The sequence below is a fragment of the Strongylocentrotus purpuratus genome, unplaced genomic scaffold (assembly GCF_000002235.5).
Source record: "Strongylocentrotus purpuratus isolate Spur 01 unplaced genomic scaffold, Spur_5.0 spur5_scaffold_15, whole genome shotgun sequence".
In the NCBI taxonomy this organism is placed as follows: domain Eukaryota; kingdom Metazoa; phylum Echinodermata; class Echinoidea; order Camarodonta; family Strongylocentrotidae; genus Strongylocentrotus; species Strongylocentrotus purpuratus.
In genome coordinates, this window is record NW_022145600.1 from 29,470,832 (window position 1) to 29,488,875 (window position 18,044).

The following is an 18,044-nucleotide window of genomic DNA, read 5'->3' on the forward strand; positions in this document are numbered from 1 at the left end:
TGTACTTTTTACATCTAGGTATAAGGGGAGGTCCCATATCACTGATAATGATAACATTGGCGTCTAAAATAGGTCTCCTGAAGTTTACGTGGAAAAAGGTATTTGATACTGGCATTGCGAACCCTCTTGCACTAATGAGCCCTCAACATCGATTTTCTCAGATCCAATACTTTTCCACTTCAACAGCAGGAAACAGATTTAAATTATCATTATCGATGAAATGGGACCGGCCCCGAATACTAAGAAATCAGTCTTCGAGTAGTATCATTCTAAGAACTTTCTTTTAGTTTATCAAGAATATGATGGTTTCTTTGATTAGGTATCCTTTTTTAATGTTTCTTACTAGGGACAGGTGCGAGATTAAATGATACAGAAAAGGGGAAAAGGAAGTAACGGAGAAGATAAAAAAAATAGTAAAAAGGGAGAATCTTTTCAGTGCTTTCACGACTACCAGGAGACTGACTATATTATGGTGATCCATAATGAATGGCAGAATTCCAGACAGGGCTTAATACTGTGCATTGTACAGAGCATGGCATACGAAGGATAACCATAATAGCCTGATCGGTGTGGTGAATAAGCAATGGTGAAGACGATGTACTCTCACTTGTGATGTGCTATCCCAACCACGTTCGGGCAATTCCAAGCATTACGGAATGACATTTCCAGAGTAATTTTGATTTAAACAAATATGAATATTATAGATATTTAAATAAAAATTGACAAAAAATATCCTTCCAAAACAAACCTATATATAATTCAATATATTATTATATCATAAATTTGATGAATGGTTTATAGGAAACTCCAAACCTGAAAGTACTTCAAATTACTTAATGTGGACTGTTAATATAATTTCAAATAAAGATCAATTTTTTCCTCAAAATTCTCTTGAATTGTCATTCTGTAACACTTGGAATGGACCTTCTATAATGCAAATATGTTTTTGCATAATCAAATGAGATATATAATCCATTTAATGAGAATCAACCTGGTTTCATTAGTCACATTGACTTGTGTTGGTGTTTAAGATCCTTCTATGGCATGCTTTTCACTTCTCAAACGTTTGACATGGGATCATTTAAACTATATGGTATGCAGTTTCTATTTTCATTTGTTGTCAGAATCATAATAATATCACATTTACAGGTACTCCTCTTAATATTACAAATTGATCGTCTAGTGAGTAACATACTCCGTTCTAAGCGAATTAATATGGCTTCATTAATCACTATTTAAACTCTGATGTGTTTTATGTAAGACCCTTCTAAGTCATGCATTTCACATCTTAAAACGTTTGACATGGAATCATGCTACTTCTACTTATTTTCATATGTTGTCAGAATCATAGTACTATCTCATTAATAGGTACTGCTCTAAATATTACTTTGAAAATGAATATTGTAACCTCCTGTAACATGTTATACATGTCTATGAAATCATTTTAGTGTGCTATATCTTTTCAAACCAGCGGTGTGTATGACACATGAAAGTTGTATGTGTTTATTAAAATTATGACAAAAATACCTCGACTTTATTTTCCTTGTAGTGATTTATTGTGGTGGCGTGGCTTTAAAAATAAACTAAGAAGCTGATTATCACTATGAACATGACTGACAAAGAAAGCGGACAAAATATACAGTTCCTCAGGTAGACAAAGGAACATCCCTTCACTGCTATTATGTAAACATGTGTAGAACAGGCATCACATGCATATTCACCTTTTTACATAATAGCACTGAAGGGATGTTCCTTTGTCTACCTGAGGAACTGTATATTTTGTCCGCTTTCTTTGTCTGTCATGTTCATAGTGTATGTAAATTGTGTTTCTACCTCTGACGGAGCCCCGGCCCCCCCCCCCCCCCCCCACTCAGAGGTCGGAATGACCGCATGCGTGTTGCCAAAATGTCCGGTAAAGGGGTACTTTTCGTACGACAAAGTCCGGCCCGAGAATTGTAAAAAAGGGGTGTATTTGACTTTTCACCCGGAGATTTCTTTAAAAAGGGGTGTTTTTCTTTTTTTCTCTCATCTCTTTGGACTCCTGAGAAATTATTCCGAATTTAGGGGGGTACATTGAGCATTTTTCCTGATTTAGGGGGTCTCCAAGGCAGGAAAAGCCCGCGAAAAGCCCGCGAAAGGGGGGTTCGGAAATGTTGGCAGTCCTCAGATAGGGGGTGCTTTCAAAAATAGGGTACGAGCATATGCGTACCCTAAATAACACTGAGTGGGGGGGGGGGGGCGGGGACGGAGCCCACTGTCTTGAAAGTGTTTTGAACCTTTGGCCTGTTGAAAACTTCCGGAAATGTATCCTCGAATGATTTGAAAGTCCAGGGATGCCATCGAAGGGTAGAATGGCAAATACTGTGGCATGAAGCAGCATGTGGAGATATTTCCGAATGCTTTTAACATTTAATTACGAACAGAACATATTACCAAACGTACTATGTGCAACAACCATTGCGCATTGTCTTTTCACGGTGCAATAATTCAGGTTTACAGGAATTTGTCCTTCACTCTTGAAAATATTGAGTAAAAGTTTGCTTTGCTCGAGGTTAACTCTGGGCATTGTCTTTACCTAACCTGAGAAATATATTATCCAATTAAGGTCAAAATTTAGAATGATAACAAAACAATGGGGAAATATAAGCCAAGCTGGTTTCAAAATGCTTTCAGGTGGGTGGATACATAATTACCCGCATGACACATTTTTACCCAGAATTTTTGTTAGAGATACCATTAACTTCCATCAAGTAAGATTAGCAAATGGAACAATAATTTTAAATAGCTTTCAATTTTCATTTATTTACTAGAAAACTTTGGAGCAGTTTGATGATTACCTCGGTTGATGTTTTTCCTAACAATTTTTAGATTTTAACTACATTCTTAACGAAAAAGTTGGGCCTATAATTGCCCAATAGGTGGGCGGATGCAACAGTTGACACAATTTCATATCCACAATTACCAGTGTACGTATCTGCATTAATATACATAATTATTCAATTTGTCCTACTTTAGAAGACATGCATACAAAGAGTTTCTAATGACATTATATATTTATATATACATATCTGGCAGGAAATTTCATGCATAGTATTAATCCATAATCTAGTAATTTGCGATCATTTAGAGAATATCAATCCGATCCGATGAGAAACTTTTCTGAAATTTAAATTGATAGGATCTTTGGCAAATTATTTGATTATGTTTAAAGGTTAAGTAATTAAGGGAGATTATTAATATCCAGTAAACAGCTCGCTTTAACAAGAACTTGGAATTGACCACAGGGTTTATTATTTCAGAGGAGGGGAGAGGAGAGGAGAGGAGAGAGAGAGAGAGAGAGAGAGAGAGAGAGAGTAGAATATATGAAATATCAAATATTTACAGAAGGAAATCTTTTAAATGTGAAAAGCAAATATAATGCATTATAACTGGATACAAAAGTTGGTGGACGTAACATTCTGCCACGTTTTGTTCTTTACAAAGGAAATAGAATCATAAATAAATAATTCTGTAATGATTTCTTGTTGATTGGTTTTATTTTCCATATTAAACTATATATACACACTGTACATAGTTATAAACATTAACAAATATACAAATGACATGTATATAATTAAAAAGACGACAGTAATGCTCTACTCTGTTACGTTAGTAGGTATTCGGTTAAGTAAATTAAGTCCACCAGTAGAGATATGAACGATTTTCGATCCTTTAAACACTTAATCTCTTACATATTTGTATTTTTTAATCACCGTATGTCCAGGAGATATAGATCATGGTTATGAAGGGAAATCCTCTACAAACTGATAATACCCATGTAGACTCTCCACTACTGTTAGAGAAAATACGTAAGTAACTATGCAACGGAGGACAGGTTTTTTTTTTTTACCCCTGCTACTTTCTCTGTCACATATTCCAGGCCTATTTATTTTTGAGCCACTGACGGTTCCTGGTCAACACAGTTTTTCTCGTATGCATAGTCCAGCAGCTCAGCAATACACCACGTTTCCGTTCCTCTTTTTCCCCCTTTTCACATAAAAAGGTAATTACACGAAAATGCATTACTTCTACGATTTACGGATTTTATCGTCTGACATGTTTCACGTTATTCATCTCGTATTAATAGACCACCCATTATCCAAAAAGTAACCTAAAATGACTATCAAATCGTCGAGTACGCCGCTGTATAAAGACGAAATGTTGCGAATCAAGTAGCAATTGTACCCGTCTGAGGGCGCGTTCATGCTTGATTTTGACGGCCAGAATCAGGCATCTGTTACGCGTTTAGTTTAAAACACGGTTGCGTCTTAGCTCACTTTTGTAGAATCACCGAAAAACGGCGATCACGATCGCCGATCGTAAACTCACAAAAAGATGCGTTTACAATTTGTAAACGCGTTTAAATGGGGTCAACGCACTGACCTCTAGTGGGTCTACGTAGCATGCACAGTGAAGGTTTGCGAATCCAGCTGGAAGACCAATTAAGGCCACACACTGAGAATTGCCTGGGGGAGACAGAGAAGTAAGCATGAACACTACATCGTGGAACTGCGATCACGATGAGCGTTTACGATGAGCGTTTCAGATCGCTCATTCTGCCTTCAAAATTTAAGCATGAACGCAGCCTAAATTGTCTCAGAATTGTCAGTTATGTTTTCATCTTATCTGCATGATACGTGGATGGCCTCTCCTTTACAAGAGGCTTTGTAAAAAGCAATTTAGCTCGTCGCTTTCCCTTTGTTCGAGTAAGTTTCAATTTCTATATGTATTGATGCGTTTCTCTTACGCGGGGTGAATAGGCTTTGTAGGTTCTGCGGGTGTGTGACCTCTGCACATTCGGTAACCCATTAATGGTAAATTGAATGCCGCGTATACAATCATCCAATAAAATCGACTTTTGAGGGAAGGTGAGCAGTCGCAGGTTGTCAGTTTAATTTATTTAGCGGGTCACGTGGTAAAAGGAAAAGAAAAGGAATAAGGGCTTTGAGACTCGCTCGATTTACCCTGATTTGATTTGTGTCTGGTTTAATGTTCCTCTTAATGAAGGAAAATAGTTTGTATAGAGAGATCATTTTGATCGGGGGATAAGCAGACCTTCCCCATTTGGAGAGGAGAAAGGAGGAAATGAGAGATGTAAAAGAGTGAAGCATAATCATTAGTTGAAGAGAGAAGAATTCGAAACATGAGGTGAATAACCCTTAGATCAAAGGCCGAGGGGTCACTAGTTACACCATTTAATCTTTCTCTTTTAAATAGGAGAGTACTCTAAATAACTGGCAATTTCGATGATTGCTTTTGTGAATTATAAGTAATTTATTGGCTAATAAATGGGGAATTTGAGAACACACTTCCATGACAAAAATTAAAATTAACACCACCAATTTCAACTGTTTTGTAGGTCATAGGGACGTGTCGATGAATCTTACCTCGAGCCTTTCATCTTCCGAACACTGCAGACGATAATGATGATAAATATCAAATATAAGTGGTGTATATGCCAGAAGAAAAAAGGGTGCTGTGTTCAAGATTTCAATGTATTCAAGATGAAAAAAACACGTGATCAAGGTAAACACAAAATAAATTTTAAAAATGATGAAGAACATCCTGTTTTGTAATATAATTGTTTACATTACATATCTTAGCAATATTTCTTTCATCAAAAGGACCAAAAATGTTGCTACAAAGTCATGTTAATAACAGATTTTTTACAAAAACACCTTTTTTGTACAAAGTTAACCTAAAATACCTAAAATTTACCATTTCTTTTACCAATACAAAATTATAACCAATAGAAAATTGTAATTTTCTCTACTGACATTTTCGTTTCATACAACAACTCATTTTCCTAAATATGAATATCAGAAATAACCTTTAGTCGGATGTTACAGCTACAAAATGTTAATGAAATCAACTAAACTTTAATCGATTTTGTAAATGTTATTACATTCAAAATAAGGACATATAGTTTTAGCTCGATATGACTAGGATCATTCCGTCGTTTATCAAAAGATAATTATTATGTTCAATTTCTATATTATAAGCTTTATGAAATTACCTAGCATACATTATTCAGTTCTAAAATCAGCCCTAGAAAATAAATTACACATATTATCTTTTGATGATTAATATATATTCAAGCGTTTCACAACTTTAATTTTGATATTATTTGATTTGCTAACAAATCAATGGGTGAAACAGTATTATATAAATAGTAAAAGGATTGGTTGAAAAATCCTCACTTAAAAACCCCTTTATATAGCATTCCTACACCACTTATGTAAGCGTTTGTTAAAACGCAGCCCTTTTATATAACGCAGAATACATTGCGTCATGGAAAAATACATTTCGATAATCTAAATATTTTTTTTAAAAATACCAAAAGCCATAATATCATACCCCGATTGAAGGCCTCCTCAAGCTTTGTTTAAAAACACTTTTAGGTTTACAACTAATGATACCTTTCTTGCTTTCTAAATCTACGAACTCATGGAAACCAACGCAATTCAGACAACCCCCGATCTAATTTTACAATAGAATGAACCGGTTTCATAACCCGGGTAAGGGCACAAAAAGTTCTAGTTAATATGAGACTTTAAAATGGTATAGTGTGCTTCGGACACACCATAGTTTCGCACCAAACTAGAGCGTCCTGCACGAACGTCACTGGTACAGGCATCAACACCATGCCGAGAGCAGTGGTAGTAAAAACGATCGGAAAGACTTTCAAGAACTCAACTCAAGGGCAATTTCAATACCCTATTGTATATCCAGTTGAAATCAAATTCGGATTACGTAATACGTTATAGTGTAATGAAATTTCAACAGACTTTGGACATGGCTAATGAAATGGCAAGTCCTTGGTTTATCAGTTTATAAAGTCAGTGGTTGATTTGTGGAAAGTCTTTGTGATTATATTAAAAGTTCTCGTGGTATTTTCTTATGAGAATATATTTCATTCCATTAGTGATAAACAATGTAATATAATATAACTATATAATACTTAAAATAATAATAAATCAGTGCAAAAAAAATAAATAGAAAAAGAAAGCAGAACTTTAAAAAACGACGTATTTTTAAAAACATGTTAATGTTCGAATAAGAATAACAATTTTAGCCTCATGGCTCCTCGCACAGGCAAACATACAGAGATTTATAATTATAAACAGCATTCAGGTAGATGACGACTGTTTGGAAATTGTTGAGAATTGTTTGCGAACTTCGTATGTGGAGTTCATCAATCTTCTCTGCATCCTCGAACTCGGACCATAGTCCGCGAGGTTTTTCACCTCAATGTTTTTGTAGAGTTTGTCATCGCATATCGATCTCACATCTTAAGCACATTGAGTGTACTAGCTACTATAACAATTGATCGAGAATCAACTCGTTAACTCGACATTAATACTAATCAATGGTATGAATGTGGCTGAAAATGTTCGAGACTTTTTCAAAAACCCACATTCATTAACCCCCAATCAACCTGTCACGTTAAAATCGATTATTCTGCCTGGACCGTGAATGACCCAATGTTGGCTGCCCGGTCACGAAGAGCGGTGATAAATCACACCTGTGTGTGCGTATGTGTGTGTGGGTTTATTATTTTTCCATACATTAGTGAGGGACCACTTGTGTGAATAGAAGAGAGGGGCTTGAGCTGGACTAATCCACCCATTGTGACGTCCATCCAACCAATATCATTAAATGAAATTGATTTGAATGCCCGCTTAAGAATAGAACGGCTGACAAATGTGACAAGTTTCGGGTAATTGATCTCCATAAGATCCTCTGCCAGCTTGGAGAGTCCTGACAAGGCTTTCGACCAAAGGCAGAGAAAAGGGGAAAATGATTCGAGAAGGTCGTCTAACATAAAGAGGAAATTGTTTCTCCTTGCGAAAGTATTCCCCTAAAATTGTCTTCATGTTGCCTTCTTTTTCCATCCATCTTTTCTCCTTTGATAACAGTTTGACATCCTATAAGCTTGTCCATTCACATAACCATCTCATCGACTATATCCCTGTCAAAAAGGCGCCAACTATGTGGTGGTATAAATTAAGTGATTATAGTCAAAGGTGTCGGAAGCATGGCAGAAGTTGTGGTATGAAATGTGCAGCTCTGATAACACCAAATTATATGTTTTCAGAGACATTCACAGTGCAGGTATACCGCTTAGTAAGAAAAGAAAACAGAAACCAAGATGCAGAAACGTTCTACGGACTATTTGTTGCATTAATAAAACAGTAAACCTTTAGATTATTTGACTTTGAGAAGTAATTTTTAACCATTCAAATCTTAGTCAATTATTGTGATGTTGTGTATTTCAGTAGTCCGAATGTGAATTGCATATATTAATTGTTGCTAGGTAGGACAAACAGTATGGCTTGTCCTACCTAGCATCAATTAATGTATGCAATTCGCATTCTGATTATTGAAATGCAATTATTCGTAGCAGGTGAGTGGAAAAATTGGTAAAATGAAAGCCTAACAACAGAAATGCATACAAATCTTTTATGAATTCACCCCACTGTGAGTGAGAAGATCGGAAGAGAGTTGAAGGGATAGACAGAGAGAAAGAGGAATAAAGAAAGGAAGAGGATAAGGGAGAAACAGGGAGAGAAAAACGAAAAGAAAAGAAGAGAGACTTAATAACTTGCAAGAATTAAATGAGGATCTGAGATTACGGTCGCTAACTTCACGCACACTCACGCGCACGCACCACGGCCCACCGTCGTATACACTTGTAGTATTGTGCAGCGGTTTGCCGTGAAACCTGTGAGAAAGTGTATACTTATGTCTTTGTTTTTAGGAAAAATGCTCCAAAAAAGAGGAGAAAATTGACACGACACAGGTAATAAAGATAACGAATTGTAAATCATAACCGTTATTTGAACAATTGTGGAAGATTTAGATGATTTTGGGGGTGTTATAGTAAGGTATCTCCACGCCCGAGTCAAGGGTCGAAAGTATGGTCACAGTTCTGAACAACCGCCAGAATGATAACATCAAGATTTACGTAAATAATAAAAACCGGTAAACAGATAAACCAATTAAAAAATAAATTTAAAAAAGCAAAGCAAAGCAAAACAAATATCTTTAATAATCTGTTTGCAATGATGTTGTTGTCGCCAGTTTATTCATTATATTTTCATGTTATAAACTTGATTGTATTTTTTATTTATATGCTATATTTTATCTTTTTGACTATCATATTGAATATTTGTTGTTGTTTCCAATCTCGTTGTTGTAATCATGTATATTGCTTTATCTATTTATTATTATCATTTGTTTCTATCGGGGTTGCAGCCAAGTCGTCCGCGGTTTTAAAACCTTTTGCTGTATCCCCAGACATCTTACATAAAACTAAAAATAATAATAATAGAAAGAAACAGATGATTGAATGAACTTCAAATAGTACCTTTAAGACCACGGGAACAGGAAACAAACTGCCAGATATTTATAAAAATCTGTCACCATTTTGAAAATGAGGAAAGAGGTGAGAGAGTAGGTACATGATCGGTATAACCATCTTATCTTCCTATATCTCCATCTATCTGTCAACTAGAATGGTCCCCAAATCACCGAGAGGACCTCGGACAAAAACTTCCTAGAATATAGCGATGAAAAACAAGTTGCCCTCTTGCCAATACTTTAATTTTCTAAACGTAGATGAAAGAATGATTATACTGCAATAGATGTAGGCTAAGGCGGTATTGGATAAACGGTGGAATGATTGAAAAGATGAGGTTTGGAGAGGAAAAAGGATAGACCAACACAGAAATATATACTACATACATGATAGATGTAGATAGGGGTGAATGTCGTGTCGCCAAAACGCATATTTATGCACTGTTCATTAATTCTCTTTAAACTAAATTAGCCATGCACAAGTTCATATTACTGGTCCTTGGCACGTTTTGTTTTCAGTTTCCATATAATACTGTGCCTCATTCCTATCGTCGCCAATACAGTCTTCATCAATTCCAAACGATTATTTCTCCTCTCTGTTTCTCTCTTGACTTGATGGTTCATTTTCATTTTCCATGTATTCTTCTTTCACTCCCACACTTACATTGGGTTCTTCTTCGGTCTCTTTCCCATCCTTCCAAATCTTTATTCGTGTCTTCTGAATACAGTTACCATTGAAGTTACAGTTACGAAGAAAATGGGGAATGAAGAAATTATAAGTAGTTTGTTCATGCGATTTCACCGCACCTTATCAACATGCATCATTATGTAATTCACAAAATATACACTCACGCACATACATACGCGCGCGCACCACTTTTATTTATCATTATATATTGATCATGAGAAAAAACATCAGATTACAGACCAGGGATTGTTTGAGATAGATGTCATACAACAAATAGTTAATATATGATTTAAACAAAAAATATATTACTATTGAAATAAACACCTTCAATTGCCACTTGATAGTGATATGTGATGTCACGTTGAAATAATGTTGCCAATGACATCAAATCATACTCTGTCGGTTTCATCATAATTATGAGTAAAGCTTACTTTCATTAACATTAGTACAGAACAAAATGGAATAGAGATCCATGCATGATATTACAAACCAAGATACTGCCAATGGGCTGTTCTCACCATAAGGCCTAACAACAACAAAAGTTGTACCCTTTAGGTGCCAGCACCTGGGTCGGTCGATCGAATTTGTGCCTGTTTTTCCTCTTTGGGCTGATATTTTTCATTTTGTAATGCTTTTGTTAATTCATTAAATTGTTTTCGGTTAAACAAAAATAATAAAAAGCCTACCGTAGATTTTAAGATCTATTTTTTAAAGCCTAAGTTATATCATTATATTTTTTAAAGAAAATCATTCTCTTTATTCCGACTATTATTATACTGTCACTGTTTTTTTCTTCTGATTTTCTGCTTCCACACAACACAACTGTATAAACATGTTCTGATATCCCTTTAAAGAATTCAGAGAACACTTTCTTTATTTTGTTATTACTTCCGGAACATGTCACCACCGTTTTACACGTGTTTTGTCGTCTGTGCCCCCTCTGCACGTCGTTCTCCATTGCAGTTATTATTCTCTGTAACCCAAGTCACTTCCAATTTCATACTACATAAACTTCGGATGACTGCAATGACATGTTCCTTGGCATTACGCTTTGCTTTCCCTTCAAACCCCAATTCACGGGGGACAAATTTGAGCGATTTTGATGATTATGAGAAGGGTGGATTGATTTGTGATTTGGAAGAGAGATAAAGATGAATTATGGTGAAAGGAAGTGTTTTAGAAATACGTTCTCCCTGAGGTGCACAAACAACGGACCTTAACCAGAAACAATAAGAACAAAAAAGTATGATAAACGGTAACTATACGCGTCAGAAAAGTTGGGATTTCGTCCAAGCTTTGAAAGTCGAGAATATATAAAGATGACTTCAAACGTTGGAGCCGCAGTATCATTTTATTATTGTTTGTGTTTATTTGGCAAATGTTCAGCAGTATCATTTTACATGAGCTTGAATTTACCTAAAATAGAGTAATGTTGAGTTACCGTAAAGTTTAACAGGGTTTCAAACTTATTAGTGACATCATAGTAAACCGAAAACCGAGTATATCTAAAGATGTCTACAAATATCACAGCCGCAGCATCATATTATTTTTTTTGATAAAGATAATCTGTTTGTGTCTATTTGGCAAATGTTCAGCAGTATCATTTTTCATGAGCTTGAATTTACCCAAAATAGATCAATGTTGAATAAAAGTAAAGTTTAAACAGGGTTTCAAACTTATTGATGACATCATAGTAAACCGAGATCCATGAGATCGGCTTCGGTCTCGTAAAACTTTGTCGGCAGTCGAAGACGTGAACCCCAATAATTTATCAAAATGTCCATGAGGCCGGCATTGTCGCTCTCGTCGTACTGTCGCCGGATCTATAATGATTCTTCTGGTTTAAGATGTATCACTTACTCTCCATTTAAAAGGAATAAGCATTTTCTCTTTTTTCAACTAAAAACAGTCTTGTTGTTGTTGTTTTTATTTCCGTATAATAAAAATCAGATACAAATACATATAAAATAATCATACAGAGAAAAAGGGACCGTATATAGCTGGTAGCCCATATTCAGCTGCAACTATAATTGTTGCTGCTGGTCTTCCATGGTGCCAGTTTACAATATACAAAATATACATAATATTACAAATTAACAAAATAAATAATTACAAAGTATCAGTCGAAAACATAATACAAATACTTAAAGGAAAATAAAAAATAAAAAATGGAAGATTTGTGTGGGAAGGCTACAAATTGACGTTTTGAGAAAGAAACCTGTGAAGTTATCAAAACATCAGCCTTGCCCTCAAACGCATATTTATAAGTTTCAGTTCACATTTCTGAGAACTATTTTTCTCGTTATCCCCGACCTAATTTCAGCAGACTATAGATTTTGTGTAGGATTATCACCGTAAACAACACTCATCAGGCTCGCTTAACATTGTCTAGCGATCGGCTTTACCAATTACCAAATCGAGAATTAAGACTGTAAGGAAAAGAAAATAACGACAGATAAAAAAAAAACACCCACTTGGTTGTATCGATCAACCAGTACGCAATATACACAAAGCAGTGAAATTCAATGAATATTATGAATACAGTTAAGGCAACTCAAATCTAACTCAATCTAAGTTGAGGGCTGCGGCCACGTCAAGCTACTTTGCTTATTTCTGTAGCCCTCCTGCATCTAATGTATGTAAATTATGCATTCAATATATTTGTTCAATTTCGTTTAGTATCTGTATAATATTATATACACTTAAATTATTGTATCAAACCATATTATGTTCATGAAAATGTATGATGAAAAAAAGAAAAAAGATGCAGAAACCAATAAATCAAATCAAATCAAAAACTCAGAAAGAGACAGTAAGTAGATTACAAAGATGTCGAAATACAATTTAGAGATACATGAAGGAAAAAAACATAAGACTAAGCCGTAGGTACGAGGACCAAACTATAGTAACAGCTGAGATGCATATTTTACGATCTAACGGTTTTCTGAATTTCTTGAATAGTGGATAAGTTGTATTAGAAGACGACTGATGACAGTGATGAATGCCATTGATTTTGTACGCCAAGAAGTATCAAGAGCGTCGTACATTTGGTTGTCTTGCTTCAACTGCTATTATTGACCGTAAAGACAGCCAAAAGACCAGCTTCCATTGGGTCCATTCCTCCGAACACAACAAGTGTCGGATTAGAGCGATCACGTATCTTTCTTTTTATTGTCGTCGTACTTCTCGCTTTACCGGGTTAATAAACGCTGATGGAGTTTACACAAAACCGTGTGCTATCGACTGTAAAAAAGAAAAACTCTCCTGGCGCAAAAGACTCTTAATGCTATTGTTCCTTTTAAGTGTCTTTTAAACGCTCGAAGCCCGTGAATCCTTTGATGTTAGTTCCCTTGAGACGGAGAAATATTCCTTCTTCTCTGTCGGGTTCTCCCAACACAATAGTGTTTTAATTGTTCCTTCTTATCCTTTTCTCGCGAGAGCGCAAACTTCTTTCAATTATTCTCTCCCGATTTCATCTTCAGTTCGTATTTTAATTGTCTACAGTTTATTTCTGTAATTTATAAGCGGTCTCGGGATTTGCTCATAACGGGTCGTGTAAACATTGATTAATAGTCTTCTTATAGTGGACTGAAAACATAATCCTTAGTACTTTAGTTTTAATATCTTTGAGAGAGAACTATTTTGAATGTATGAATAGGTTGGAATCATCCTGAAATGCAGTTATAATAACCAAGCAAAAGATGTCGCAGTCGAGTGGTTTAAACAATTGACTGACGATCAGAGGGCATGGGTTCGAGTCCCGGGCACGTCTTGTCTGTTGTGGAACGTTACACCCGAGTGTTAAATGAGTATTCCCGTAGGAAGGGATGCTGTAATCACCGAAATCGATAGTCTAGAGGTAAAGTCGGGATACTATTGGAGCGCCTTGTGCACCTTGTGTGATGGATAGTGCGCTATAACATTTTCCAATCTTATTACCATAATATAACAAGAACACACGTCGGGAAAAATGAACTTGAAGAAGCAGGTATACTCTATGTAGGTCAAAGGTCTAAACAACTCGTGTTACACCATGTCCATAAAATATACTACTCAGATGTAGATCATTATATTACTAATAATTTTACTCGTGTCTCAAATATCCATGGATACGATACAAGAAATAGTCATTTCAATTTTGTTTTACCCAAGCGAAAAGGACAAATTGGAAACTCTTTTTATTTTAATGGTATCCAATTTTGGAATTCTCTCCCAAAACATGTCAAAATAGTTAAGAATTTTTCACACTTTAAAAGTGTATTAAAACAATACCTAAAGCATGAATCCCTTCAAGAACAGTAATATCAGTTATCTTAAATCACAGTTCATTATGTGTAGCGCATGTTTTTAAGTTTAATCTTGCATAATATACCGTAGATCATTGTTTGCTATAAGTTCTAGAAATTTTTGTTGTTGTTTATGTTATATTATTTATTCGTAATATTCGTAGTAGTTATTAGTTGTGATATTTTATTCTCATGCCGTACTGTACACGTACTTTATAGGACCCCGTTGGAAATAAGCCTTTTCCGGCTTTCATGGGTTATCCTGTCTATGTATCTTCTCGTTTCATTTTGCTTTATGTATGCATTCATTGTACTATACTTGACGAATAAAATCAATCAATCAATCAATCATTCAACAATGTCGCTGAAGAGCAAATATTCGAAATAGCCCTCTGGCAGATATGCCTATATGGGACTTTAAAGTAATATAACTCCTCACCGAAAAACTCAAAAACTCCTAAAGATGAGAGTAATTAAAAAGCCTGCCGTTCGTTCTGCATTAGAACGATTATGTTTGTTTTTGAGAAATGCGATTTAAAAAAAACAAGAGATGATAATTTTCACAAGATATTGGTAAACTGTTAGAAGCGCCTTTATTTATTTTTGTTATTTTAGGTGTTGATGGGGGTCACTATCCTTTCCCTTGATGTCTTTTCCGTCTTTGACTTCTCCTTTTTCGTATTGATTTGTCGTTGTTCAATGTTATTGGTCAAAAGTGAATGAACATGGTTCAACATGACGAATATCTTGACGATTCCATGAGTTCACAAGATACTTAATACATTTAGAGATCAGTTTAGCAAATGATATTTACCTTTGTCCCCTATTAAACTTGAATGCAAAATCTAGCCACAATGTTATGGACAACAAAACGATTAAAATGATAAACTAAAGTGGATTTTCGCTCCTCCTCCAATGAATAATAATAATAATAATAATGATAAACAAAATAACCAATCTATTAAAGTAATTGGGATATACATGTACTACCCTTGATAAGAAGTAAGATGGCGAAAACGTGAGTAAAGAAAGGGGAAATTAAACGAAAGGTAAGTTTTATTTTGATATACGAAAGGGCAGTGACTTCATTAGAAACCTTTCAATATGGGTTGACCAGAGGCAAAACGAGTGCATAATTGTTTCCACTTTCAATTTCCCTATGCTAAAATATATTCCATTAGCGGGAGATTGGCGAGGATTAGGAACATACATTAACAATGCATGTCAAAAATAAGACTAAGACAACAAGTATGACTCATCTAACTTGGATCAGGGCGCCCGCCCTAACTCTGAGACATTCTTTGTTCGGAGAAAGCAGGAGCGAGCATTTTGAAAGATTATATAGCATTGTTATGCCTAAATTAGACGTTCTTGTAAAAGACAACCACGTGATTGTAAGTAATCAAAGACTTAGTGATAATGTAACATCTTATCTATCGATAACAGGTATTCATGTTTTGCTATCAGAATGTACTATTATGCCGTTGGCTAGAATGAACATTATCCATAATCATCCCTTAGTGCAATTAGGATTATTTGGGGAACTCAAGAGAAAGAAAAAGAGAAAGAATATTCATGAGTGAAATATTGGAAAATGACTTATCAGTAATTCGGCGAATGTGCCTGTTCACATTGCACGAAGACATGTATCGAGATTATTGACAAAAATGATATCACTGTTTTAAGTTTGTCTTATTAGTTTTCAACCCTACCCCCATCCCATTAATAGGCTTCTAAACTCCCCCATTGCTATTCTCTACTGCTTTATCGCCCTTGCTCATACTTTGGGAAAGTGGGAGTCAAGGGCAGTCAGCATTGGGCGCAAAATTACAGAGCCTCACGAAAGAAAATCTTTGCTTCTGCTCTGTATAAGAAGATATCAGACACGGGCAGAGTAGCCCAGCACCGAGAATACACACAGAAGCTCGAACTTCGATAAATAAAATACACTTCTGAAATGTTGATGTCCATGCTCCATTATATAAAAAATATCTTACCCTTTTATGTTTGATGACACCCCGAACTTTGCACCTTGTAACCCGTGCATAAAACTCCCCCACTACTGCTTATTGATACCAGGGGTCCTTAATCATGGAGCTACAACGAGATATGTGAACGTTAGAAATTAGCGCAAATATTTGCTTTTCCCTTCATAAAAGATCTCCTAGACTACTAATAGATGTGACAATGATAATAAAAGCAATAACACTCGATATAATTATGCAATTTTAAGACGACATTCCCTCTCTGTCTGTCGTTCTCTTTCTCTCTTTCTCTATCTCTCACTCACTCCTTGTTTATTTGTGTGTGATGAACGACATATAGACAGAGGCAAACAAACAGTTGAATAGGTGCCAATCTAAATAGATTTTAATTGGTGTTATTTTATCGAAGTCATATGCCAAGAAAGTCTAACGGCATAAACAAGGTATATAGGTGCTGTGGCGTTGCTGATAAAATGCTTGGTTAATATTGGGTCTTGAAATAAGGGATCTTTATTTGTGCATGTAAGAGAATGAGAGAATGTCTAAGATCATTAGGGGCAACTTAATGATTACTATACTGCATTCCCCTTGCTAATGTAAACATGGTCTAATTTAGATGAATCGTTTGCATGTAACTCATAATGTTTTGCTTTTTTCCCTCGAATGAGAGCGTTGTAAACCAAGCATCCCAACTTATTATAACATCGCCCCAAAACTAATATTGATACTTATTTTCGCTGCAATTGTTTAGATTTTTTTCGTTGGGTTGTCGGAAATTGACTTTCAAATTGAATATCCAATATCCAAATATTCCCATTTCACTGATTTCCCACTATTGTGCAATATTGTCATTGTAGGAAGAAGTATTGAAGTATTTTAAAAATGACTACAGTGGTAAAGTGTGAGTATCAGAAACATTTAAAAAAGATTATTAGAACATTACTATGTTTAAAAAAAACAACATTATATCCCTTTCATGGAAACGCTCTCATGCTGTTAATGTGGAGTGCCATAGGGCTCTATTTTTGGTCCTATCTTCTTTATCATATTAACAACGTTTCCTCACCACTATGCAATCAACGTTCAATCATAGCATTTATTTAACTGTTGTTTTTTAATTCTTTCTCCGCTCTCAGTAATTTTAGAAATGTTATAATATAAGACGTTTTGCTTGCAATGAACTTTCGGAATACTAATACTCTATTATCTAAAAGAAAAGATAGTTGCCTCTCTATTAAGTCAATTTCTCTTCTCGGAATTGTACTTGGTATGAATCCGGTCACATCTCATCTACTATCGTCACAATTCTGTAGTATGATGTCAGTTTTAGTTAATGATTATGATAAAAGCGGCTTTTAGTCTGTAGTATATTCGAAATGAAATGATTACAAAACATTTTGTTGTTTGTTGAAAGCAATAATTCAGCCAGTATAATGATAATTATGTTTATATCCTTAAAGTCTAATGAGTTGACTCATATTAATGCCTGGAAAATACATATATAAATGATAAACACACAATATGGCAAGAAAGTTTGGTCCAAACGTATTTAGCAGTTTCTTCTTATGATTCCAATAATACGGCATTGAAGAACATTCATAGAGTTCGTTTAGATGCCAGGGTAAAAAGGGACGCGTGGTCATACCACGGAGGATTTTGTGTACCACATGAATGGCAAGTTGTGAT